General features: G+C 39.9%; 1 protein-coding gene and 1 long non-coding RNA gene across 4 annotated transcripts in view; one reads left to right on the top strand and one right to left on the bottom strand.

Moving 5' to 3' along the window:
* The window catches only part of EFNA5 (ephrin A5), a 217,681-nt gene that overhangs the window by 101,187 nt on the left and 88,646 nt on the right, over positions 1-27,848 (bottom strand). The window lies entirely within an intron of this gene.
* Positions 9,774-11,096, top strand: LOC310660175. The gene is made up of 2 exons (XR_014503273.1): positions 9,774-10,049; positions 10,301-11,096. It is a non-coding gene; the product is annotated as an uncharacterized lncRNA (long non-coding RNA).

The raw sequence follows: 27,848 nt of genomic DNA, 5'->3' as shown, positions 1-27,848 counted from the left end.
ATGGAAAATAAAAAAGCCATTTCAGACCCCAGTGCCTTGTTTGCTGGCTTTGACAGAGGTCCTTGGAGGTCGGAGTGACTGACAAGTCTTTGGTAGCTGAGGGACTGCAGATAATGCACATACCATCTCTTGAGACACAAGAGCTCTGAGTGCTACTCACCATATTTAATAGGGGAAGGAGAGGCAGTGGTTGGAACAATGCAGCGAGCAGGATGACTCAAAGATTACAAATAGCTTCCTCAGCCAATTAGTTCCAATTAGAAAAGCAGGAGGGTACTGTAAACCTTGCAGACAGCAACAAGTGCCTTCCCTAACTCGCTCTCTGGCTCTCACAGAGCTACTTTGGTAACCACTTTCTAGAATGCATCTCTTAACTGGCCAAGAATACTTGCCTCGGCTCCCCTGAGAGAAAATGTGTTGTACATGTCACTACACCAGTAAAGTTCCTTTAAAAAGGCAATTGCAGCTGGGTGCAAAGGCTTCAGTTTCAATAACCTATGGCAGCCCGAGCGCTCAGACTGGGATTTCATAAAGTGCAACTGAGAGAAAACCACAGTTTAAATAAAATGAGAAGCAGCATTGTCAACAGAACCCCATGCTGTGAGCGCACAACGGTCCTAGCAGGCAATCTTTTGAACAGGATAGCTATGAAGAGCGATGGGGTGGCATGCTATTTCTAGCACTAACACTCTGGATTTTGCAATATCTGGGTTATATTCCCTTCATGTGGATTGGTAGGCAATAGTTTTTCTTTGCAAGTTAATAGGATGCAATTACAAGAGGAAGTTTTGTTCCTCTTATAGAATCTGAGCATGCTTTCCTTCTCTGTCTTTCTGAGTAATAACATCAAACTATTGTATTAAGCAGACTTTACATTTATTGAGGAAAATATTACCTCCTTTGGTGTGTCATTACATTAGCTTAGAGGCTGTGCTTTTCATTTTGCACCCAAAAAAGTACTCTCATAGCACTGAAGTGTGAAGCATCAGTTCCTACTTGCTTCAGACTATTTTTTCATCCTTAACTCCCACACACAACTGGAGACAAGTAGCAGCATCAACTGCCATGTTGAACTTCAGGTGCCTGATGAAGACTTGTAAAAAAAATCAGCAGGCATTTTAAGTAAGCTTTTCTGATTTTCTGGTTATTTTTAGCAAATCAGTATCCGTTTTGTATCACTTAGAAACCATGGTGCTAAGAGGTGTAAAAATGTCTGAAATAAATGCAGAAATTTAACTTCATGTTATGCAACACTTACCACAATGGTTCTCAATATGAGACATAAGCACACTCTGCCCATGTGGGAACTACACATATTTTAAGGTTTCCCCTGTTCCTGGGAGGCTTGCTTAGACAACACTGCCTTGTCTAGGCAACAGTTGTCCATGCATTTATCTCAGGACTGGCATGTGCAGCCACAGGCACATCAGGCATCCATGAAAGATGCAAGTATCATTTTCTTCTTCATAAAGTGAAAAGCTGTTTGACCAACCACATACCACAAACACTGCCTTTTTTATCAGCCAAAATGACCTCACACCAGTCATATTCAAACAATCAGAGTGCTCAGTGTTTTCTAGAATGCATTAATTAGTTAAAATGTTTTGGGGATACCTTGGCCAAGAAAAAGCCTTATACATAAGACACTACTGTGAAATACAAATAGCATTATTCTACATTTAAAAAACAACAACCGCTGTTACAGAGGGCACATAGGAAGCTGTCTTATACTGATCCAGGCAACTGGTCCATCACATTCAGTGTGGCTTGCACTAACTGGCAGCATTTCTCCAGGGTCTGAGATGGGACATTTCCATCCCTACCTGGTGATGCTGAGAACTGAACCTAAGTTATTTTGCATGCGAAGAAGATGCTCTGCTGCTGAACTAGCATTTCATTTATAGGTATCGAAAATCAACCAATATATTTAAGGTTCAGTTACTTTATAAACAAATCATGAGTAGATGGTTGAAAAAGTAGTTTCACTTAGGTATTTACAAAGCAGAGAAGACACTTTAGAAGCGTTTTCAGTTCAGCAGCGCTAAAATCTAAACTAATGAAGGGAAGAAAACCTACAGTGTGTTTCTTCCCACACTGCTTTGAACCATAAATGCTGTTCTGCTGCCAGTACCAAGCTAGATGAAGAGTGCAGCTATGACACAACACAGGTACTTAACTTTTACAGATTTTTTCCATCTTTGGAAACCTTTTTAAAAGGAGCCATCATTTAGTCACAGAGGGACTGCCAAGCCATTTCAACGTCAGCAATGACCCAGCCATAATCACAAAACACACATGTAAATACCAGGTTTCTTCTGAGCCAAGTTACTTTGATGCTTCATAAATCACAAGGCTATGCCGAAGTAAACAAAAAGTGTTTTCACAGTGTTCTGAAACTGTATTTCTTCACACCAGCTAGGTGTGATAAGGTCTGCATATAGCACTGTGGGCTTTTCACTAAGGGCCATAGATGGAGAAAGGCCACACAAAAGCCCTATTCATGCATTCCAAAGAATATAAGGACTTAAATCGAGGAGGGGGAGTATCCTGACCTTCAGAGGGATGTTCCTATGGGAGTTTTGAAGTGCATTTAATTGAACTTGCTTACAAGTCCCTTCCGTATCTTCCAGCTCTATGTGAAGCACATATGCCCACTGCATGCAGAAACATTGGAGGCAGTGGCTGTGTGTACATGCATGCTCCTTGCTCCACAATTTAAGCCCTCACAAGTTCTTTTGCTGTCGTGAATAGGACTAAACTGGCCCAAACCTTCCAGGAGAAATTGCAGATAGTCACGAATGTGTTAAAATCAGAGGTGCGTACAGGCAACAAGGTCCAGTTCAAACCCTTCACTTGGGAAAACAGCACAGTTTGGCTTGGAATGATTCAGAGACGGGCTAACTTGGAAAACTTGGGAAAACAGAAGCTGCATGCCCCTGCCACTTAATATTATGGGAAATTAAACCAAAAATGGCTAAAACATTTTTCGCTTTTTAAGAAAATTTGATATTAGCAAGCCTATTTCATCACAGTAATTAAAATGATATGTGTTAAATGTATTTAACTTAAGGCTGCTGCATCAACCTAGATTTTCAGTCATAACTGTGAATTTCCTTTGGCAGATTTAGCACTGACCATTGCTTTTACTTAACTGTAACGGTTTGTTGTGAGAAGTCATGACTGCATGCATCTTTGGGCTGCCTGCACTATGCATTACCTAAGCCAAAGGAATATCCCCCTTCCACCTATCTGTAATGTGAAGGCCTTGCTCTTAAATGGTGCTGCCTGAGTTTAGGGTGGGAGCTGCTCAGCACAAAAGTAAAAACTGTTTTGAAGAGATGGCTGAAACCCGGATCCTTCCCACCGAAAAGCAGAATTCTTCAGTGCTAAAGGGGGGGGGGGGACTGAGGACTGACCTCTACATTCATAAGGATGAGAAGAATTTTGGGCGTGAAAGACCTGAGTAGTCATGCTTCTAAAATATGTCTATTTATATACAGTACATTATTTCAATATACCCTTCATGCTACCATAGCATTTCAGTGTGCTGACATGACTTTTCGAAAATGCTATCTAGAGACTGTTCAAAGCACATAATTGAATAACATTCCTACACTTCTCCGCAAATTCAAATCAGTAGTCGATGAACATATTTCCAACAACATAAACAAAGAGCATTAGACTAAAATGATAAAATCATTATATTAGTCCTACAAGAAGAAGAATGAGGCTTATTTATTGTCTGTAATCAAATTTTTAACGGTGCAAGAAATTACCTACTTAATAAATTAATTTGCATTCCTCAGTTCTACATTTTACTATCAGCCTGGTGAAAGAATAAGTATTGTTAAGCTACAATATGCATTTCAGAAGTTCCCACACTAAGGAATGTCAAATAGGATGGTACTTAAACACTCCCACCCTCACCATATTTAGGACTCTCATTTAGCATTTTATCTACCTGTTTAAGTGACAACTCTACCACATAGCTATGGAGAGGAGCAGGGTAAACATCACCCTATAGTAACACGTCCTCCTTTAAAATATTTTTTTTTTAAAAAAATGACAAAATGACTGTGGCCCTGAATCACAGTACCCTCAGTTCTAGCTAGGAGCATGTTATTCAGATCCCATTGAATGGAAATAAACAGTTGAATTACCTGAAAATAAGAACTGGTAGCACTCTTCCAATTAAACATTACAAAGCTTTTCCGTAAAAGAATTGCATTTAAAAAAACATAGATATGAGAGTTAATGTTTTGCTATTAACTTTTGTTATTATAGTGTGATGCTATTCATGCTCACTCATGCTCAGTGAGTTGCATTGAGCTCAACTATATATAGGACTGTAGCAAGAGACGTAAAACTTGACTGCATAGGCACATCTCTAGCCAAAGGGAGTTCTCCCAGATATACTTTTTCTTGGTTTTTAAAGCCACACGGAGGGACAGAAGGTATATACCACCTAATCCTATGAAGACTGAGGATCTGCAGAGAAATCGGTTTGTAAGCTGTAGATTCTAGGTCACAAACCCCCAATATCCCCTCAGCCACTTATTTTTCCAGCTTAGTCTGTGCCTTCCCCACAGAGAGGGACAGATGGCACCAAGCAAGCATATCACAAGATAGATAGATATATTTTTTGAGGCAGTGATTAGTCTGGATTGGAAAACAACATACGGTGAATAATTTGCTCTTTTTTTTCCTCTTACTTATCTTAACCCAAACACATTGACCTCCACTAAAGTCAGAGGTCCCAAATGTGTCCTTTCCCCTCAGACCTTTCATCTGCTCCTTTCATTCCATTCTCTGGGCACAGCACAAAGGTCTTTAAAAGCTACGACATAAAATAGCAATATACGACAGCTACCGTGTGGAAATGAATGAATCACACAGGTCAAACTGGAGCCCAAGCACAACATCTGGGAAAGCCATTCATCACTAAGGCAGTGCTGTGCAGACTTGATGAGTATGTAGCTGTCACAGATATGCAGAGCCTTCCTCTTTATCTCCATCAACACATGTATCATCTTTCCTACAATTCTAGCAATGAGGCACCTGGTCTCTAAGATGGGTGGCAACTATAGTAAGTTATTGTCCAAACTATTCCAGCTGAGCATTACAACTGGACAACGTTAGCAAGCTTCCCTTTGTATCTGCCATTGCATCCTTCTGGATGGTGTGGAATATTTATTTCATCCATAGATTTGGGTTGTGCTAATATATCTCTTGGACCTGGTTTGGAACCATCAGAGCAAATCTGTGAGGGCGTGTCCTTGCAGGTGTTGTTCCACATTCACAAAGATTTAGTTAGTTACAACCCTATGTTTTTATTGATTCCCAGTTAACATGAAAGCAATTCAACATCTGCAAAAAATAACTACGTGATCCAGAGAATAAGCAACCCACCGCTTTCCATGAATACAAGGAGGTATGTGCAGGAAATGTGACCATCACAGAAGGCTCACTAGCATTCTTCTTAGTTTTGCATGAAAAGTTGGGTTGCCCAGATAGAATCATGGAATTGTAGAGTTGGAAGAGCACCCTGAGCACCATCTAGTCCAATACCCTACAATGCAGGAATCCTGCCCACAGCCATCCCTGGGTGGGGTCAAGCCACCAACCTTCTGGTTAACAGTCAGATGCAGTGACCCACTGAGTCAACGACTAAGGCTACGATACTAACCATGTCTACAGAATTCTGTACGGGCTTCTTCCGGGTTAAGTGGGGCTAAGATAGCAGCCTAACTATTTTTACTGCTACAGATATTCACTTTTGGGGGCGATTGATTCTATGGTGAAACAAGCCTTGTTGCTCGATTCTTCTCACTCTTTGTTCTTTCCAGCTGAGTTTCCATTCAGCTGCTCCTGCAGTTGTGTGCAAATCTTTGGAGTTATATCATCCTTTCCCTCCAATCCGAAATGTATTTTTCTACAAGCTGCCAGAAAGGTTGCTTTTCAAAACAATGCCTCCTGTGTATCCTTTGCTCAACTGCATGGGGTCCCTCTCAGTTCTGTAATAGGATAAAGATGGTACAGCATTGTTACAGCAACAATATTACTCCTTTGAAATCTCTTGCCAAAAGATTTTAGAGTGCTGAAATTAACGTTAGTTGCCCACAGCCCGTAATGTACGTTCTGGCTGACATTCACTCACATTTTGATACAATCCCAATTTGAGCAAGAAAGAAATCACCAGAAGTCAAAGATAAATGCACAGTATTCTAAAGAAGAGGAAAAAAGAAACCTGCCTGTTTGATCAAAAACACCAAATGAGCCTAGCTGCGCTTTCCCCAACTTCTTTGGCAGGAGACTGAAGTGAAGATAAGAGAGCTTACATAGCATAAAGCACTAATTTGCAGAGTTTAATGCAAAAGATGCACAAAAAGAAACCAAAAACCAGATGGCAATCAATTGTGAATGATGAAAGAAGACTGGATGTCCCTCACTTTGATATTATTTCTCGAGAATTTTAAAATTAATTTTATAACTGGCAGAAGCACAGTTTGCCATAGTTTTCAGGATATAGTTACTTCCTCTTCTTGTCCCGAAGTCCATCAATATATGTATATATTGACTGAAAACATGTAAAAGGGAATCTTGGTCATATCAAGACTCCCTTTTGTCATCATTTTAATAAATATACGTAAGTGCTACTGTACACAGGTAACCTGGGCAAAGTGGGCAATAGTCTGACGATAGCATCAAATTAAAAAAACAGAAGAATGGCAAGTTGCTAATGCAGTGGTGTAACTCCACAAACAAGGGCATGCAATTCTGAACCTACTTCCCCAAAACTGGTGGGGTGGGGGCGAACTGGCTAGAGAGAATTTATCATACATCTCTACTGATCACATTAGTTCACTGGAAGCGGATTCACTCAAGCAGGGCCAGTGTAATAAATAACACCCTATTAGTTTTTAAATCTTATCATTAATTCTGAGCTGTCTGACCTGAGGTGTCAGGCACAAAGGCCCATAGTGCAGAATATGCCCCCTATGGATACATTCACCACAATATCAGTATTCCAGACCAGTCTGAGCGAAACCAGTTTACAAAATGTAATAAGCAAGCAGTTGGGTACCCTACCTTAACTATACAAAACGTGAAACAGCAGGGAGCCCGTCTAGATTATTGAATTTCACTGGCAGCAGTCAATATTGACAAGAGTCGCTGAAAGCTGGGAATTACCTTATCCATTTTACTAGATAGACTGAAAATTGGTCAACAAGTGAATAGAGGAGAACAAGGCAGATGGCAAAAGTGAATGGTGTTAAGAATGTTGTTGGTGTTAGGTATAAAAATAATTTGTTGCAAATTAGGTTGCAAAATGTGACAAAGATGGGTGTGGAACTTCTAAAACTATGCAAGTTGTATTAAATTGTATTGCATACTAAAGGTCTCAGGCTCAATCTTCAAATTACCAATATTTTTTTTTTAAAAAGGTAGCAGTGGAAAGGCTTGTCAATGTCTGAGACCTGGAAAGACACATCCCACTCAAAACATACAATACTGTGGTAGATGGATATCTACCAATAGATATCTACTGTGATAGATAGACTGATCTGGTAAACGTCACCTGCCTAAGCTTTGTGTACACAAAGATAACCGTGAGCTGCACTCTCATTCTTTCTTATCTCATTTGTTCACTAAAACAGAAACCTGTACTTTCCATCTGCCACAGTTATATTGGACACACTAAATTTGTATAATTCATAAAATATTATATTTGAGATTTAAGTTAAGTCAGTCAGACCCAAACCTCACAAGAAGTCAAGTCCAGTTTGCCCCTAAGTTACAACCTTATTAATATTGGAACTGCAGTTCTGAAGATTAATAATATCTACCTGAACTGTCTGGTCAAACTATATCCTTAACATTAGCATTCAACTATCTATCCGACAGCTAGCTGTAATAGCTGATCACATGCAGTCAGTCCCATTAAGAGGAAACAATGAAAACAAATTAGCAAAGATTACATTCTACATTTAGAAGGGAACAGTAGCAGAGTAAATCCAAAGGCTTATAAATGAGTAGCTCGGCATGTTACTCAGCCCAGCTGTTTTAATGAAATAGGTACAGTATACATGCAGATATGTAAGCGGAATATCTGTTTATGCTGAGATTTCTACATTCAACTCACTTTGCACAGTACACAAATGGTATATATAGAGCCAAGCTCTATTTACATCACTCAGTAGCTCAGCGATAGACCTCAAGCTTTTGCATACAAAAGACCACAGGTTCAATCCCTGGAATTTTTAAGTAGGGCTGGGAACTATTTCAGTCTGAAACCCTGCAGATCCACTATTGACCAGAGTTGATCAGGGATGCAAAATGTGTGGTCTTCTAAATGTTATCGGACTACAACTCAAAACATACTTGGCCATTGGCCATGCTGGATGGGCTGATGGGAGTTGGAGTTCAACAACATCTGGAGAGCTCTAAGTTCCCCATGCCAAGACAATAAATGCTAAGCTAGATGAATTCAAGTTATGGTCTCATATATGGTAGCTTCTTATGTTCCTAAAATCACCACCCTCCCCTACGAAAACGATTTTGAAGTATTATTTTAAGGAATTATATAGTTTGACTTAGAAAATGTATGGAACTGGAAAAGCTTTTGCCAAGCAGGTACTGCTCTATTCTATTGGTCAGACCACAGCTGGAGTACTGTGTCCATTTCTATGCACCACAATTGAAGGAGGATATTTACAAGCTGGAACATGCGTAGAGGAGGGCAACTGAGATGGATTCAGGGTCCGGAAACAAAGCCTTAAGAGAAACCATTGAGGGACCTGGATATGTTTAGCCTGGTCAAGAGGACACTGAGAGGAGATATAGAATCATAGAGTTAGAAGGGGCTGCGAGGATCGTCTAGTCCAACCCTTTGCAATGAAGGAATCTTTTGCCCACTGTGGGGCTTGAACCCAAGAACCTGAAATTAAGAGGGCTGTCACATGGAGGATGGAGCAAGCTTGGTTTTTTTTCTGTTCCAGAGGGTAGGATCTGAAGTAATGACTTCAAGTTACAAGAAAGGAGATTCCAATTAAGCAATAAGAACTTTCAGATGGTAAGAACTGTATGACCATGGAACAGACTCCCTCATAAAATGGTGGGCTCTTCTTTCTTGGAGGTTTTTAATCAGAGGGTTGGATGGCCATCTGTCATTAATGCTTTAGCTGAGATTTCTGCATTGCACAGGGTTGGACTAGATGACCCTCAGTGTCTCTTCCACCTCTACAATTCTATGATAAATCTAAGGGGGGTTTTTTAAAAAAGGAGAAAAAAATTAAGAACAACAATAGCTTGTGGTCAAATTAAATGCTGGAACATAAAACAACATACATTCTCTTGATCACACTGTATATGCATGTTTTATTCCCCCTTCCACTTATTTCCCACTGCATATTTTGGGTATAATTCCTCAGACACTGGATTTCTGTGTTCTCAATTCATTTCAATAGGGTTTGTGTGAGAAAGATTCTACCAGTAATCTACCAATGCATCTCACTCCATTCATGTGAAACAGAAAAGCTTTTCTACAAGTTTAGAAGGGAAGACACCAATATGCAGATAAATTTGTACTATGAAAAGAATAAAAGGTGCATTTCAGAGCTGTGTATAAAACAAAGTAGTATGGAATAAAATGTTGGGCAAAAGATACACAATAAGTCAGTCTTTCTATCCTCCTCCTGATAAGACAGTATGGTCAATACTGCTACAGGACAGAGTAACATCTTTTATTGATAATTTTAGTGCTGGGAGTGGTTGGTTGCAAACCATGAAGTGCTATATAAATTTTGTTAAATGAAACAAAGTAATATAAATGCCTATTTCTTATCTATAGCAAGCCAAGTCCACTGCAACTCGAATACTGCATCAAATACAGTTATTCAAAATATGCCTTAAGGTTACTTTAACTACTACTTGTATCTAGGGATACCGTTCCGTTTGAACAGCCTAAGAATGTGAACAGAATTCTTAGAGGATGAGGTCAACACTTGTGTGCTTGACCCTTGACCCTCCCTTGCTGAAGGCAGACAGAGGTCAGTAGCTGAGTGGGAAGTGGGGGGTGGTGATATCTGTTTACTTGAGAGAAGGGAAAATACTAACACATTTTAAAGCAGCTGTGGTAAAAATCCTTACTGGACCATCATAGTGGATAATTTCCAGACAGATTATAATACTCCATTTTTGTATAAGGTGTTGCATGGAATGTAAAAACCCAGTTATTCCCCCCCCCCCCCCGAATTAAATAGATTACATGGATGCATTTTTTATTTGTTTTTTCGTCTAGTTTCAGATTGCTGAGATGGAATTGGTTGCCCTGGCAGGTTATCTATGCCAGGAATGAGAGTGTGCCCCAATTGGTTCTGCTGGATGTCATAGCAGCTTTCAATACTGTCTGTCACAGTCTCCTTCTGGGCTGCTTGCTTCAGATGGGACCCCGAGAAATATGCCTAGAAGATTGTGGTGCAAGAAACTTCCACTTGCTGTCTAGCAGGATTCCATCTTGCTGTTCAACATATACAGGAAACAAATAGAGGGCATCACCTGGAATCTTCTGTCATCAATATGCTGACAATATGCAGATCTACTTACGCTTTATATCTAACTCCGTGCAGAAGCAGTGAGGATTCTGAACCACTGTCCAAAACTGGTGATGGGCTAGATGAGACTAACAAACCAAAACTTATGGGATTACTGTAACATGCTGAACATAGGACTGCCTTAGAAGACTGTTCACGAACTTCTGCTGGTTCAAAACACAGCAGCACAACTCCTTAATGGGCGCTGGCACAACTCTTCTTTTATACCAGCTGCTGTGGCTGCTAGAACATTTCTGGGATCAAGTCAAAGTGCCGGGTATCACCTTCAAAGCTGAACTGCTCTGGCAAATTCCATCTGCTACATTTAGCAGGAGAGGCCATTCAATGTTTACCATCGCCATCAGAAGTGTGCTCTCTCCTTAGTTGTTTTTTCTTATACAGTACTTGTTTTCTTCTTTCAGCAACCCTTTGACCTCCCTTATGCAATTTGGTTTTTCCTCCCAATAACTTTTTAAAAACTTGTTGTGCTTTTCTGTTTTCAAATTGTTATATTGTCATTTTTTTTAATGGGCTAATTGCTTTAGACATTTCATTAACAAGTCAAAAGGAGGGATAGGTAAAGGCAAAGGGACCCCTGACCATTAGGTTCAGTCACGGACGACTCTGGGGTTGCGACGCTCATCTGGCTTTACTGGCCAAGGGAGCCGGCATACAGCTTCCGGGTCATGTGGCCAGCATGACTAAGCCACTTCTGGTGAACCAGAGCAGTGCACGTAAATGTCGTTTGCCTTCCCGCTGGAGTGGTACCTATTTATCTACTTGCACTTTGACGTGCTTTCGAACTGCTGGGTTGGCAGGAGCAGGGACCAAGAAACGGGAGCTCACCCCGTCGCGGGGATTTGAACCACCAACCTTTCTGATCAGCAAGTCCTAGGCTCTGTGGTTTAACCCACAGTGCCACCCATACATAAATATAGTTAAGTTTCCAATAGAAGAACTGTGTACAAATTTAGGCTCCCCCACCTGTTCTTAATCTCTGAATTATAGTTAAGGTATGAGCTGATCTATGTCTGCATCAGCCCTGTGTCCCTATTGACAAGGTGTGATTGTGTGAGGATTTTCTTTTAGCTCAGTTCAACTACCAAAGTTCAAAAATATCCCATGTAATGTGAATGTGCTCACATAACAATAGATACTGCAAACAAAGTGTGGAATGAAGGTGAATGGGATGGGGGGGGAGATTAATTGAAGGGAACAGGGAAGGAAATAACTTAGTTCAAAATCAAAAGGTAAACATTTAATAAATTAATAATAATCCTTTCAGAGCTAAGTATTTTTTTCCAAATTCCTGCTCCTCAAACTATCCAGAATGTGCAATTGTGCTCGCACACACATACAAACACTATAATTTTGAACAAGAAGAGCATGGTGAAATGTATCTGTGCATTTCTACTAAAAATAACCAAGCATAGACACTTTAAATATTGGAGTATACAACATCAGATTATTTTTTTAGCCAATAAATGCATCCATGTTTAAGCTGAAACATGTTAAGCAATAGGTCCTGCCCTCAAACATTCACTCCTAAATATATTAATGGTGTGAGCTTTAATTTATAAGGCATTGTTTTGTTACCACTGAAATCAAAACTTCTGTTTACTACACAGGAAGAAGCTTTACTTAATATGCTTGCTGACAGATGTGTCCCTCCCCACTCACCACACCTGAGTCACAGGTTTTCCTCCTTTTGTTCAAATTACTGGAAGAGGGTTGGGGGGGGGGATAATGGAATGATGTGGGATTCCAATGTGTAGTTTTGAGATAGCTGTAATAAGTTTGAAGTTTATTAGGAAACTTGGATAATTGTCTGAAAGCAGTAAGTGATGAGACAAGGTTTGTTGTGAACACGAGAGTATCAGAAATCAGTGGGTGGCTACTGATGAAATAAATTTAGTGTCTATGAATGATTGACTTCTTTATGTAAGGAATCTGAAAACATTTTTGGAAAACCACACTTCAGAAAACTGTAGCACTCTAAAAATGTCACATTATGCTTTGCATCCAATCAATAATTCTAGAACTAAGCACTTGTATGTAATAAATAACATTTTGGCCACTAATTTCAAAAGAGAAGGTTTGTCACTTGGCAAATCACTTCTACAGTTTGATTTACAGAATTTATCAGGGTTTCATTCTGATGTCAGTTCAAATATAACAGCAACCTGTGGTTTGCTGCAAGTAGGGGGAACTGTAACACAGAGTCAAATAAAATCTGGAGGATTATCTGAATGCAGCCATGTGCCTTGGTAGTAACTTATTGTGAAATACTACAAAATCTGGTCACAACGTGAGGAAATACATCTTAGGAAATATATTAGTCTGCTATCATGCAAAGAAAACCTTGATTTGAGAAGCTAGCAAGGTAAGATCCTAAACCTTGCTCTTTTCCTTTGGCGACATTTGTGGAAACCATCAATAAATTTGGAGGAAGCATTTAAACCTAGCATCTGAAAAACTGGCCTCTGGAGCTTTGTATTTATGAAACTTATACTAAGAGTTCTTTATAGTTTATACTTTGTAGTATGGCGCACTCTCAGAGGAATCCTTTAGCAGCCAATATGACAGAGATGTCCATTACCCAAATGGACAGCACTCTGTATTGATCACTGCTTCACTTAGCAATCCCATTTGTCATCCTATTGTTTCTGCCCTGATTTGCATAAAACAAAAAAATGAGAATTTATTGGCTAATTTAATCTATGTACAAAGCACAACTGAACTTTGTGTAATTTTAAAGGATACAGCATAACAGAATGCAGTATGATGGTTCCACATTTCATTTTAAAGCACACAAAAAAACCTTTAGGAAAACTTACTGTCAGAACTGGGTGAAATTCTGAAATAAGCCAATCCTAAAGATGCGTACAGCAGCTTACACTTACACACACACGGGGGGGGGGGGGCAGAGAGAGTCAAATGTCACATAATTCTTTCTCCCCAGATTTGAGTAATGCTTTGCTTTTCTTCAATCAAGTGCTACATTAGGAAAAAAGCCAAAACATCCATGAAAACAGAAGAACTGCCTAATCAGCTAGTAAATCACTTAGGGAGGACTAAATGCAATTAATTTAGTCTATGTCTTGAGATAGTAGCAGCCAACGATTTCAAACACACTGTACCTTTCTATATAGCCTTTCCATGGAAAATTTAATTAGCCACAAGAAAAGCAATATTGAAACATTTAATATCCCTCCCACAATATTAAATATAACCTTCCATGTCAGAAAGATATAAGATTCAATGCAATGAAATAAACAAACTTCTTTCAGACCTGAACTGCATAGTCATCAGCCAATAGCCAATTATTATACTTGCTACTGGAGTCTGACCTGCATTTTACTCAGGATTTTTCTACCTATTTCCCATTCGGAAAGTCATCCAAATCCAGATTTCCCCTGAGAACACTTTTATGATGCTATAAAGACTATCAACCAGAGATGGAAATGCTGCAGCTCCCGAGATGCAGACAGAACTATCAAATAACATTTAATTGTCAGATGACATTGTGTGGCTGGACTTGAATTCTCATCTCCAAATGTTATCTGTGCAACTGTCTGTGGAGATAAGGTGGTGATGATAGAAACAGATAAAACCAATTAAACTTGGAAACAGCAAATGCTGCAAGATGTTTCTTCCCACAGTGAGGTTTAAAGACATAGTAACATAAACGCGCAGCAATTTGACATGATCGTGGTTTGATTTAGATTCAGATTTGAGACCTAGTGCTGGTTTCACATGAAGTGCACACCTGATAATTTATTTTTCATTTGGAGTCAACCTGAATTCAGTGGTCGGCGTGGGTAAGATCGGTATTTCCACAGGCATTTCAAGAAAGGCATCTCTTTCCCAAAGGCTTAATACGAAAGCAAGCTGAGAGAGAGAGAAATAGGATATTAAATAGATACTTTTAAATGCTAGTGGAACTCGCTAAGGGAGAAAATTTAGAGATTGAAATAAAAGTAGGAAGTGATTGGATTATAGAAAGGACACTTGAAGACACTATCAAATAGGAATACACATTCTTTTAACACTGTAAAGTGTAAACCCCCCAGTCATGTTTGAACACAACCATTCCACAGAAGCCCTCTTTTCATGGATCCCTCCGCGTGTTCAAACCAGCCCTGTCCTCCAGCCTCTGCCCACTTGATGGAACATTATAGAATCATGGAATTGTAGAGTCGCATCTTTACCAGCTAAACATACCCAACTCCATCAACCATTCCTCATAAGGCTTGGTTTCCAGACCCTTGATCATCTCAGTTGCCCTCGTCTACACACATTCCATTTCTTATGTTTCGCCCCATGGACAGAGCCAAGGACAGTAAGTATCCTCACACTACTCTCCATGTGTTAATTGAACAAGCATGAGAAGACTAGTATGTGCAATGAATATAGCTGACTTAAAGTAAAGGTAAAGGTACCCCTGCCCGTACGGACCAGTCTTGCCAGACTTGCACCCACGTCCCACTATAGCTGACTTATGCACACCCTATTTTAACCAGGTTTTTGTTGAAAATGTATGAATGTTTAGCCCTTTTTTTTAACCCTTCACATGACTAAGAAATGGGAAATATTTACCACCACCTCCTTCAAGAAAAAAATAATCACCTGGGCTGTGTTTTCTGTGATGATTCAATCCACATATAGTATAAAATTTGGATGACTGTATACTTAGAACGTTTATGGTAAAAAAAGAATGCACAATTCTGTACTTCTACAGAAAAGTCCTGAATTCAAAGCACAAGGATACTACTATGTGTTGTTGTTTTTACAGTCATGGTTTAACTAGAGTTACTCAGTTTATTTAGTTCAAGGACTAACCTATGCTATTTGGCTTTTCACACTAAAGCATTCATCAGCTTCCTTTTAGCTGTGTAATGTTTTGCTCCAAAGCTATGCAGGATGGTTAGGAAATTATGTGGCCGCATACAGATGGCTTGACAAGATATGCTGGGGGAAAGAGATGAAATAATGGAAACAGAGGAAATTCATAAAGAGGGAAGGAGGGAAGCTGGAAGTCTGAGTGCATGTGCTATTACAGTGGACTTGCTCCATAGGCACGTCATATATACAGAGTTTTTTTGGGGGGGAAGGAACAAGTCTCTCCTTTAAGTTAAATCCCCTTTAGGTACAGAAGTTAATTTAAACGCCGTAATGATAATTCTTTTCAAGCAGCAAGTCTGCATTCATTTTTTTTTGGGGGGGGGAGTAGGAAGGTACTTGCATTTATTGTTTGCTCAGCAAGAACATTTCCATTCTCTGTGCTTTCCAACCATTTAAAAAAATAATCCTGCCTCTAAAAGTACCAGGTAGAAAGGATGTTGAAAGTGTAGAAAATTTTAATATTGCAAATTACATTCGCACAAAGCAATGGATGAAAATTCTTTCCTCGTGTTCTTATTGACTTTTTCCTTCATCACACACCCAGTGCTAGTATAATGGGAAGAGTCAGGGAGAGCAGTCATGAGACACCTGTATGTTCAAATGTTAATGTAAGTATAGACTAGTACCACTAACTGGGGAAGGGGAGACAGTCAGGTTAGCTTTCTTTTATTTCTCTACTCAGTTAGGGTTACTTTTTTCACCAGATTATTTCAGAGGATGTGTCAGGGTGTAATGACTTGACAAGGCATTAGAAGAAGAAGAAGAGAAGAGTTTGGATTTGATATCCCGCCTTTCACTCCCTTTAAGGAGTCTCAAAGCGGCTAACATTCTCCTTTCCCTTCCTCCCCCACAACAAACACTCTGTGAGGTGAGTGGGGCTGAGAGACTTCGAAGAAGTGTGACTAGCCCAAGGTCACCCAGCAGCTGCATGTGGAGGAGCGGAGACGCGAACCCAGTTCACCAGATTACGAGACTACCACTTTTAACCACTACACCACACTGGCTACACCACAAGAATGAGTCTTCCTTCTTCCCTGGTCCCCAAGTGTGTTCTGTTTGATTGTCATTAAATGTAACCCAACCAACTGTGGGTTGCTTGAGTGCTGCACACCAGGATCAGGGAAACAGTAACATTTTTAATAGCACAAAATGGGACTTCCTCCCTCCTTTCCTCTGCATGCCCTGTACCCACACCAAATGTGTTCTGGAGGGTTAGAAGAATCTCCAGGATAGATTGTGGAGGTGAAGTCAAGGAGAGGAGAGGGAGGAAAGTAAAACAAACAAACAAACATATTCCTAGCATGAAAAACTGCTCTTGGGCTCTAGGATAAATTTATTGTTGCAGCAGAGAGGCAGCAGCCTGCTAAAGGGGGGGGAGGGGAAGGTTCCCACGCAACAACTGAGGAACAGTTGCAGCTTTATTTTGCAATAAAATTACCAGGTGTAAACATTCTCTATCTTCACCCCATTGCTCTATAATTAAAGTAGCTCATTTCCTGCTTACACATTCACTCTTTAAAACTGTTCTCAAGGCATGTTTAAGCCTTAGAACTCACCACCAAATGCACTTCTATCATAAAAACCTCACAAAATATTAAACCAGTGATACAACTTTCAGTCCTTCATTACTAAGCTTTCGGCGTCCAGCCTACTGACATTTTCCATTCACATAGCTTATTGCTGGAGGAACCACAGTACGCTGAATGACAAAATACACATAGGTTATATTGGATTTTTAACAACTATGTGTAAATATCTTTGTTAGGCCAACCAAATCACAAAACAGTGTGCAAGCTTCAGAGTTACTGAAAGCCTACACCCTATTGAAACTGAAAGCCTACATGCTATGTTGTGATGGCTTAATGAAGGTATTTTCATTTTTTTTACTTACTTACAAACTGCATTTACATCCCACCTTCTTCTCCAAAGAGCTCAAGGTGGTGTACATGATTCTCCTCCTCCTCCTAGTTTAATCCTCACAACAAGCCTGTGAGGTAGGTTAGCCTGAAAAAAGACAGTGACTGGTCAAAAGTCACCCAGTGAGCTTGATGGCCCAGTGGAAATTTGAACCCTGATCTCTTAGGTTCTAGTCTGACACTCTAACCCAGGCTTCCTCAGACTTGGCCTTCCAGATGTTTTTGGCCTACAATTCCCATGATCCCTAGCTAGCAGGACCAGTGGTCAGGGAAGATGGGGATTGTAGTCTCAAAACATCTGGAGGGCCAAGTTTGAGGAAGCCTGCTCCAACCTATTGCCCTAAAATGGATTCTGGCATTTGTTATGAGCCAGCATGGTAACTGTCAGTTATTATATGAAAGTGGCTGTGCAAGAGAAATTCCATAGCTAAGAACTGCCCCCTCTCTCCTCCTTGTGTACCTGTTGCCATTTTTATTTTAATTTTATCTTTGCTGTTTTGAATACTGCATGAGGTTGTAATAACACTGGAAAAAGAAAAGAAAAAATGGGCGTAAGATGTGCTAGCAGCAGCGAAGGAGAAACTTCTTTTTTGATGCTTGGCTATTGGTTTGATGAGAGCCCACTGTTCAAAAACAAAGGAAATCTTGGTGTCAGAGGTAAGAGACAGATTCATGGATGTGTCTGAATGAAGGCGGGAATGATGAACTCTAGGACTTGGTGAGATGCTTGCCCGCTGAGCTGCTTGTCCCACCCACTGTTGAGAGAGAGATAAAGTGCCATGTCTACTGCCAGAAATCAGAAACAACATGTGTGAGGTCAAAGCAGCAACCACAACAGCTAATTCAATCTTGTAAACACATAGAGGATCTAGGAAATCAGAATGGTGTCTTGCAATACATCCAGCATGTTGTTTATTGCAAAGTTTGTGAAATTAAAACTTTAAAAAAAAAAATTCAAATCCTGGGCAGCAGATTCAATGTAAAACTGTACAAGATCTAGAAAAAAATGGGTAGTGTATTGGAATGCATCCAAGATGTTCTTTGTCACAAACTTTGTACAATTAAACTTTTGTTGGTCTAGTTCTTCAACATGGTTTAATTATATCTGCCTGGCTATAGCACAGAAGTTGATATTGGCAAGCAGCCTGAAGCAAAACCCAGACAAGACTGAGGCAATTAGCGTCAGTAAGGTAATAAGGGAAAGGAGACAAAAGGGAAGAAATGGACAGGTACAAAAATAGAGGCTTTAATACTATCCTCTGATTTTGACTTTGGAGTGGTTCAAGATGGAGCTAAAATGGTGATGGCAGTGGCCAGAAATGTGGGGTGGGTGGGGGCTGAGAGACATCTTGGTGTCTGAGGTCAACAAAATGGCACCTCTCTCCATTCCATGTACAAAAGCCAACCAGACTGCCCTCCATTGCAACTGAAATAAGCAAGCTCTCTTAGAGGGCTTAGGTTAGGCCACATGGCACACAAAGCTCTATCAACTCCCCACTCCTAAACATTTGCCATCCAAGGCAGCTGCCTCACTCTGCCTCATGGTAGGGTAAGACCTAGCCAGGAGCACTTTTCGCAAACTCCATCAGACAAAAAGTCTGCAGCATATCATATACAGAGACTGCTAGTCTTGCTTTCCTAAACTTGAAGACTACCGTAATGTGCCTTACATGGGGCCACTACTGTTGACTGGTTACAGGCTATATTAAGAATGCCTGGTCCTTGCTGTGCATAAACTTCACTATCTATGAACCACAGGCAAGACCAACACAGTAAGTTTTGCTGTGCAATCAGTGGTCCAAAATCTCTATCCCCAAACTCCTATCAACTCAAGACTAGTGTCGCACCAGATGACCCCGAGGCAAATTTCCTAGATCATATTGATGTTCCTATCATGTTGTTGCACTATGATTGCTTGAGTTGACTATACATCCAAGCTGTTCCTGTTTGAACCAGAAAGAGTGCCTGCAGAAGAACCATAGAATTACCTTCCTAAAGAGGTTTACTAAAGTTTCTCCTGAAGCATTGAACAACCATTTCCAACCTGGAGGGAGGGCAGGAAAGGGGAGAGACAAGAAAATATTTTAAAGCAGGTGTTATGCTACTTAAAGCCACCATTGCTATATTCATAGCTGATAAGCTATGGGGTTTTATGTCCGGTTAGCCAGGGAGTGGCATTGGCAGCTATCACTCATTTTTATTTCCCCAACCTCCTGTGTAACACAAATCTAAACACAGTTAAATGCACTGTGGCAAAAGTGCTGTATGATATTGCTCCTTAAAATAAGAATAGAACTTGATTGTTCACTAAAATAGTTGAGATGGAAAGGAAACTCAATACATTACTACTACTGAGATCACCTGAGAGAAATGGTCCTCTTGTTCTCGTTTATGTGGTGTGCACTCTCCATAAACATGCAACAAAAATAATGAGCCATTGTCCTTACCTCCTTACCTTACTACTTTGTCCTACATGTTCACAGAGTACTCATAGTATTTGAATGTAGCCCCCGTAGTCCCAATAATAGTTAGACAGAAGTACATACGGAATAGTCATTGTTATCTGTGTACATTTTTGCAAACTGCTTTAGGAAACGTTGTTTGGAAAGCAGTCTATAAACATTGCAAAACAAACAAACGACTTGCGTGCATGCAGGCAGCATTTGAATAAGGATAACTAGCTCTATCTATGAGGAGTATTTGACAGTTTAGCAAAAATAAAGATTATGATCTAATAAGTATTTGAGGGGTCTAGGTCTTAGATATTTACAAATCATACATTATCAGTCAAATCCTAGCTTCTGTTTCACTACAAGCTGATTAATTACAACCAGTAGCATCTGCCCAAGTGAAACACAGGACCAGACAAGCTGAGGTGACTCGGATCAAAACTTGACTGTATGGATAGACACGCTTGAGGAAATCTGTTGAAAACCTGCTGTTAATATGTCTCATTCACAAAATGTGCTCTCAGGCTCCAACTTTCATCAGGATTAAATTAACCCACATGTTTAAAGGCTAAAGGGGGGTGGGAAAATTGAGATCCATCAGGCCTACATCTGAAGACAGGTGTCAAAAAACAAAAGATTTCAAATGATAAGAGCTAGAAAAAGAATTTAAAGTAGAAGTGTCGATCACATTTTATACAAAGTCTAAAACAGTACTTCTCTAGAAGCTATTGCAGGAAGCTTATATAACGATACCACTGAGAAAATATTAAACATTGACTATGTAAGATTTTGATTTTCTACTACATTGAAAGGCATATTCTTTTCTCCATATGGGAAAAAGCAGCAGATGCTGGCATACTATTCAAAGGTTTCTGGGTAAAGCCAAACAATGAAATGATATATGGTTTAGTACCTGGCATAAAGTTAAAATGGCAGCAGTAAACAAAAGCAAAATTCAGGGACAACCTTAACTGGCTGGCTAACTTGGCAGTATGCTCCACTAAAATCACTGTGTAGGATTGCAACTGTACAGCCAAATCAGATTACTGTACTAATTTCTTGGAAATAAATCTCAATGTATTTAATGGGACTTGGCCCCAAGTATGTGAAAGACTGCAGGCTTACTGTGAATACAACTGGAATCTTTTAATTAATCCACCCCACAATTATTACCATTACCACCTTTTATGATGCAACTATGTTTGGAATGCTATTCAAAGTTCTGGCCAACCCACACAAATACAACAGAAGCGACCAACTTCAATAGCAAAGGCTTGGAGAATCTTCTCTATGAATAAAGGTGAAAGCGGAAGATTAAAGCATCATAGAATTGTAGAGTTGAGAGTGAGTCCAACCCCTGCCATGCAGGAATCTCAACTAAAGCATCCATAACTGATGAGTATCCAACCTCCGCTTAAAAATCCCCAAGGAAGGAGAGTTCATCACCTCCCATGGGAGTCCATTCCACTGCTGAACAGCTCTTACCATCCAAAGGTTCTTCCCGATGTTCAGTTGGAATCTCCTTTCTTGTACCTTGAAGCCATTAGTTCAAGTCCTACCCTCCAAAACACACAAAAACAAACTTGCTCCATCTTTCATTTGACAGCCCTTTGGGTATTTGAAGATGGCTATCATATCTTCTCTCAGTCTCCTCTTCTTCAGGCTAAACATACCCAAGAGGCTAAATACCTAGCAGAACTAAGAGGGCACATAAGAAAGGTTTTCTCAAATTATACTAGGCGAGGAAACAGAAAAAACAAAGTGTCTCCCATAATATGACAGTTTAAGACAGACACAAAGTACTTATACATACAATGCATATCATGTGTAATTCTCAGCAGTGATGGCTACAAGGTTAGATAGCATTAAAAGGGGACTGTACAAGTGTTTGGAGGTATATAAATGGCTATTGGCCACAGTCTCAATGGAATCTCCAGGTTTAGAGACCTTATGCCTTTGAATACTAGTTACTGGGGGGCGGGGGGCACCAGGGGAAGACTATTAGCTTTATCCTTTGTTTGCTATCTTTATCCTGTGCTGGTATCTGGTTTGACATCATGAGAAAAAGAATGGTGGACTAGAGAAAACACCACATAATTCTGAGTGAATGGAAGACCCAGTGCTGAAAATCAGCACCCTTCTATGAATGCTTTATTTAATTACAGAAGGATGGCACTGCTGGCTTGAGCCAAAAACAGCTGGAAACAGAGAACAGTAGTTATCAATCTGCATGTTGAAATTCAGAGAAGCAAGAAAACATCACAGGGAAATGTATCAGTCTTTGATGGGGGAGAGGCAGTGCAGAGCTGGCAAGAGGAAAGGGAGAACACAAAAAGGGAGAGGCCATGGAATGCACTTGCTATGTCCATGTTGTTACAGGCGTTCCAATGCATCTGCCAACTTGGCTAGGATTTCCTGGCAACGCTTATTTCACAATGTCATTATGCGGAACTAGGGGAAGAACATGATAAAGAACTAAGTGTTCGTTTGTAGCATCAGATCTTTCAGCCACAGCATCTATTTCTCACTGGTCTTCAAAGGGCTAAGTTAAAAGAATTTGCACAACCAGAAAAAGAAGAAGATTGCAACATGCTAATATTCATTGCACAATTTCCAAATAAATATGAACTCATATAAAGAAGGGAGGATGAGATGAAATGTAAGTGAACTTTCATGCACTTACGAGAACATTCCATTCAGAAGCCAATTAAATGTCTACACCAATTCTAACTTTGTGCCTAGTTGCAATCCTCTTTTCCAGTTCCAGGATGAAGAAACAATCTCGGATTGTATCCCTCTCCATCCCTCGCCACCCACCCCCATTTCAGTCTGTCATCATGCCATAAATTACAATAAACACATATAGAAATGGTGGGCTAATAAAATATTTTTGAGGGCAGTTAATTGTGGTCCATGGAAGAGACCGAACTGAGAGGCCTACGGAAATTGAGAGGTGAAATTACAGAACTCATTGCCATGGAAAAGTGGTTCATTGAACTAACACACACACACACACACACACACACACACACACACAAATTGGTTCTTCATTCTGTTAAAATGATATGAAGTCAAATGCAGGTAGTGAAAAATAGATGCTGCAGACTATAATTTGTGCCAGGACTGGCTATTCAGGCCACACAGAAGACGACCGAAGCACCCAGTATTCACCTCGTTTTTTATGCTAGACTGAAAAACAAATGCTTCTGCTTCTAAGACAAGTGCTTACTAGAAAGGAAGCAGAGAAGAGGACTAACTAGCATTCAATCAACACAGTTCAACAAAGCAGAGGAAGTCTAGAATCTGCAAAAGAAAAACAAAGAGTGTTGAGTACTTGTACTTAAGTCTTTGTGTTTCCTATGAGAACTACACTGAGCAGAGCAAAACTCTTGAAATACAACATCCATGGGAACCCTAAACACCTGACAGCCAATCTGAACAAGGAGAATACATCTCTAAGTACCAAACCACAGCTCCCACGCAGCCGAGTAACAAGTTATTCCCTAGGAGACAGGCTCTCTTGTAAATGTTTGCATCACAGAACAGCATCAGTTGGGAAGAGTGAATATTTATCTCCACCTAAACATGCTGAAACTATGACTTAAGCCTCCAAGATATGAAGAAAGTAAGGGTTTTAAAACGCAAAACCATTTTAGCAATTTAAAATTAAATGTAAAAACATATCTCACGCCTGCACATGCAATAAACTTATCCCCAACTTGCCTTATGTTCTGAAGAATGGTTTCTGCTACTATTTCATTCATTCAAAATATAGAAATCAAGTGACAGAAGCAATCAGTTGAAAATGTGAACTCAATTATCCAGAGCCCCATTTATTATGATTTCCTCCAATTTTCAATAATCCCATGCACCCTAATAACTATTATGTCTTTGTGATCACACATCAGGGCATTTATCGATCATGCCTTCCTAAACTCCATTGCCATGCTTAACTAACATCTCCAGGTAGCAGCTTTGAACATACAGTCTTGATTGCCTGCTAATGCCTTGCTTTCAGTCTTCGGTAAACAGGGAAATAAAAGCTACTCATTGAGCTGCTCATGTTACCTAATGCATCAAATCCACATTTTTCACAAGTATTACCTGTTTGTCGAGATAGCAGGTCTTGGCATGCAAGAGAGGGGTATGTTGATTTTGTGATCTTGGCTGCAAGCCAAACATGCTTAATCCATCAACTACAATTTCAGAAGCCTTGTAGCTGTACAATTCCAAACTGCTGATATGAAGTGTGTTAATTGTTTGCTTTGTCTGTTAGCTAAAATGAAGAAGAAAAAATAATGTACAAGGGGGGAAATCCATCCACAGAGTAAATATGCTATGTTCCTCCCCAAACTACACTTATGGGGTGTGTGTGTGTGGAATTCCAGCATAAAAGCAAATAGGGAGAGAGAGAGAGAGAGAGAGAGAGAGAGAGAGAGAGAGATCTATAGATATCTCAATGCAAAAATGCACAATGTAGTAGGGACTGCTTTCTCTTCCTGCTCAGCTCCCAGTTTTACTGACTCAGGAGTCAGCACTCAGCTACATTAGTAAAGAAATGGTGATTTGAATGTGCTATAAACATGCAACACCAGATGGCTCCAGAGAGCAAAAAAAAACCTAAAATGCGATTTTCCATAGAGATTTTTTTTTCTTTTGCTATAACGATCTGTTTTCTGACTTATTTATAGTGTTGAGTTTTCCCCTGTGTCAAGAATCACCCTCTGTCTGTCATACAATGAACACACCCACCCACCCTTGAACATGCCCACATTCCACTAGATGCCAGCATGGACATCCATCCTCCAAACTGTTCTGAACAAAGCAGAGGAGCAAAGAGCTGTTGTCTTCAAGCAAGTGAGACAGTGGCTTACATAAGTGTCTATTTCCCAATGATAGGGAGGTATATCTGTATCAATTTCTGGAAGCTGCCCTGAGTGGCTAGGGTAACCCAGTAAGATAGGTCAGGTATAAGAAAGATGGCGTTATTGTTATTTTATAATGCTGTTGCTGTTTTATATCATCATCATCATCATCATCATTTGTGGTCCTCCCTTTTTCTGCTCTTTTGGATGTGACAGCCAATTTGCTCTCAGCAGATGTTTTCTAATTTACACTCTCAGCAGTTTTCAGAATTCCAAATGTGCCCGCTAGCCAAAAGGTGACAAGCCCCGAGGATAAAATCACACACATTTCCTCTAGGTCCCACTGAAGATTCACAGTATAGAGACACAAAACAGGGTCTTCTCTCTGGTAGCACCCTAACCTTGAAACACTCTCACCTTGGAGATTCATTTGCCCCCCTCATTTTACGTGTTTAAACATCAGTCAAATATGTTTTTGTTGACTCAGATTTTTGTGAGCTGTGGTTAGGTCATTTTAATTGAAGTGGTGTATGACTGTAAGATCTGGAATAGAGACATCACAGAGTGTCTACATTACATGGGGTTGCAGAGTATCTACAGCTTTACCAAAATACCACCCCTCCATCAGACTTCTCTTTCAATTGTCATCTAGCTGAAGCTACGGTATTCTATCAGGCTATAACAAAGGGAGAAATGGAACTGCAAGGCCTCTCTACCCTGTTGAGAGAATAGGTCCATTGGGCTATACCTCCCCTTCAACGCTCTCTCCATTCAAGCTGGCTTTAAAAAATAACTTTAGCTTAATCCTCTGCCCATCCCTCACTATTTTTGTAGCATATCTTTCAGATTATAAACCTGTAAGGGTAAAAATTCTGTATATTAATTCTGTATAAATAAACTAACATGTAGCTTTCCGGAGATTCCTCTGGAACTAAGCTATAATTTTCAAACAATAATGAAATGAATGACATAATATACTCTCTGCAAGAACAGACCTTATAGGCAACAACTTACCTGAGAATCACATTCACTGACTTCCCTGGGGCTTGCACTATATAGGATTACACTAATGTTTATGCAATCAATATTCCTCCAATCTTGTTTTTTTCCCAAATCCAAAATTTTGACAAAATCTGTCATTTTGACAACTTAAGTGTTTCTCTCCTCCCCCCCCCCCCCCGTTACCTCTGTTCATACAGAAAACAAGTTAACAAGTACCTACCAAGGAAAGAGGTATGATAATTGTAATTAACAATAGTTTTGCACTTGTGGGCTTTCAGCTAGCACAGAGAATTAAATACTACTTTTCTAAATAGCTCTTTAAAAGGTTACAGCAAAGAGGTGTCTCTCAGAAAGCTGCCTTTGCCCTTCTCCTGTTAGTGCAGGAACTACCTGCCTCAAAGCAATTGAAAACGTGCAGCTTTTCTTCATCCTGCAACCTGGAGAAAGCCTTACAGAAGGCAGTCATTAATAGGAAATGGGGAGGAGGAAGATAATACAATAGCCATTCTTCCTCCCAACCCTGGTGATGGTGCTGCATCTATTTCTGCTGATCAATTTGACCGCCTCTAGCACATCTGCTCAGGAGCTGAAAAATGGCAATTGCCCTCTCTGAATTCATAAATAAAGTAACGTGCAAGCTGACAAACAACTACAAGGGGAAAATATATGTGCCTTTCATAAGCAAGACAAATCACTTGTTCTTACTGAATGCTTCCAGCAGGAGCTCACTAATTCGGTATTTATTTGCAAAGCATATGCACTGTGTCCGAAGCAGTACATTAAGAGGGATTTGAGCCATCCGGTTGCCTTGATTAGCTTATTCAACTCAGAGTTACCTAAGATTCAGTGGCACACTTTTGAAATAAGGGACTGTTTATATGGAAAGCAGCTTACCAATGGTTCTTAGGATTTATTGGTGCTTCTGACTCTGAACAATTCTTTCAGACCGAAAAACTAAGTATGAGTTATGAAACACAGCAATAATTTAACAAAAGGTTTCATGTGCCCTCTTCTTACCCCAATGCTATTTTAAAACAAAAACACTGCTAGATGGTATTTTGAAATTCTTTTTGATTTGGTCATGAGATTTTCCTTAGACCAGGAGATGCCTGGATTGCAATAGTCTACCAGTTTAATCATAAGCCTCTTAAATTTTAGTCTGGTAGGCACCCAATGTCTTAACAGCACCTAGCAGCAGTTGAATTCCTTCAGTGATGCTCCAGGCAAAAAAATAGAATCAGGGAGGGAAACATTAGACATAACTTCAAATGAATAACTGAGCACAGTCATCCATCTCAAATCAGCAATGCAGATGCCACAAATCACCCAATGGCAATGATATCTTAACTGGGAACCCAGATCTTTCAGCTTTCCGGAAATTAGTGTCCAGTAGAGGACCTCAATAGATGACTAGGAAGAACCTGAAAAACAAGCAACTTTGAGGAATTTTCTGCTTGAATCAGGAATGCTTCCAATGTTTCACGTTTCCTGCAGATTCTATGGAATGTACTTTTACAGAGAATAAAACATACAGCGTGTATGCACATGTGATGGTCATGCACATTTTATATCTCACTGTGTGTACATTTGCCTGGAAGAAGTGGCCAGGGACAGGAAATCTGCATGCTTCCCCTTCAAAAAACAAAACAAAAAAATGCTATCCAAGCAGGTAATTCATCATATTGTCATCTGTCTGCCTTCAACTACAAGATTTCAAGCCAACTCCAGCATTCCTGATAATTAGATGTGGACCCTGTGACCAGCAGGAACCTCAACTGCCATAACAAAAAACTAGTTACTTCCAAGCCCTTCCAAGTCTCTCTCTCTGCCTGGGTCTCAAGGGTGAATGTGTCCAGGGAGTTTCTGTTGATAAACCACAAAGATGACAGGCATCACAATACAGAATTAAGGATAACAAGCAACTTGAAGAGTCAGATTTAATGTGTAGTATCACAGAGCTGGAAAGGAACCAAAAAGCCCTATCCAAGTATCAGTTTCTGATATAGTTGCTTCAAATAAGTGTGCATTTTTTATGTTCACAGTATTTTCTACATTTGTCTAAGCAAAAAATGGTGATAACCTGTGGGGCTCCAGATGTTGCTGGACTCCAACTCCCAT

The sequence above is a fragment of the Podarcis tiliguerta genome (genome assembly GCF_965153285.1).
Source record: "Podarcis tiliguerta genome assembly, chromosome: 11".
NCBI lineage: Eukaryota > Metazoa > Chordata > Lepidosauria > Squamata > Lacertidae > Podarcis > Podarcis tiliguerta.
Note: the sequence above shows the minus strand (reverse complement) of the source record. Positions and strands in the feature narration are given on the sequence as shown.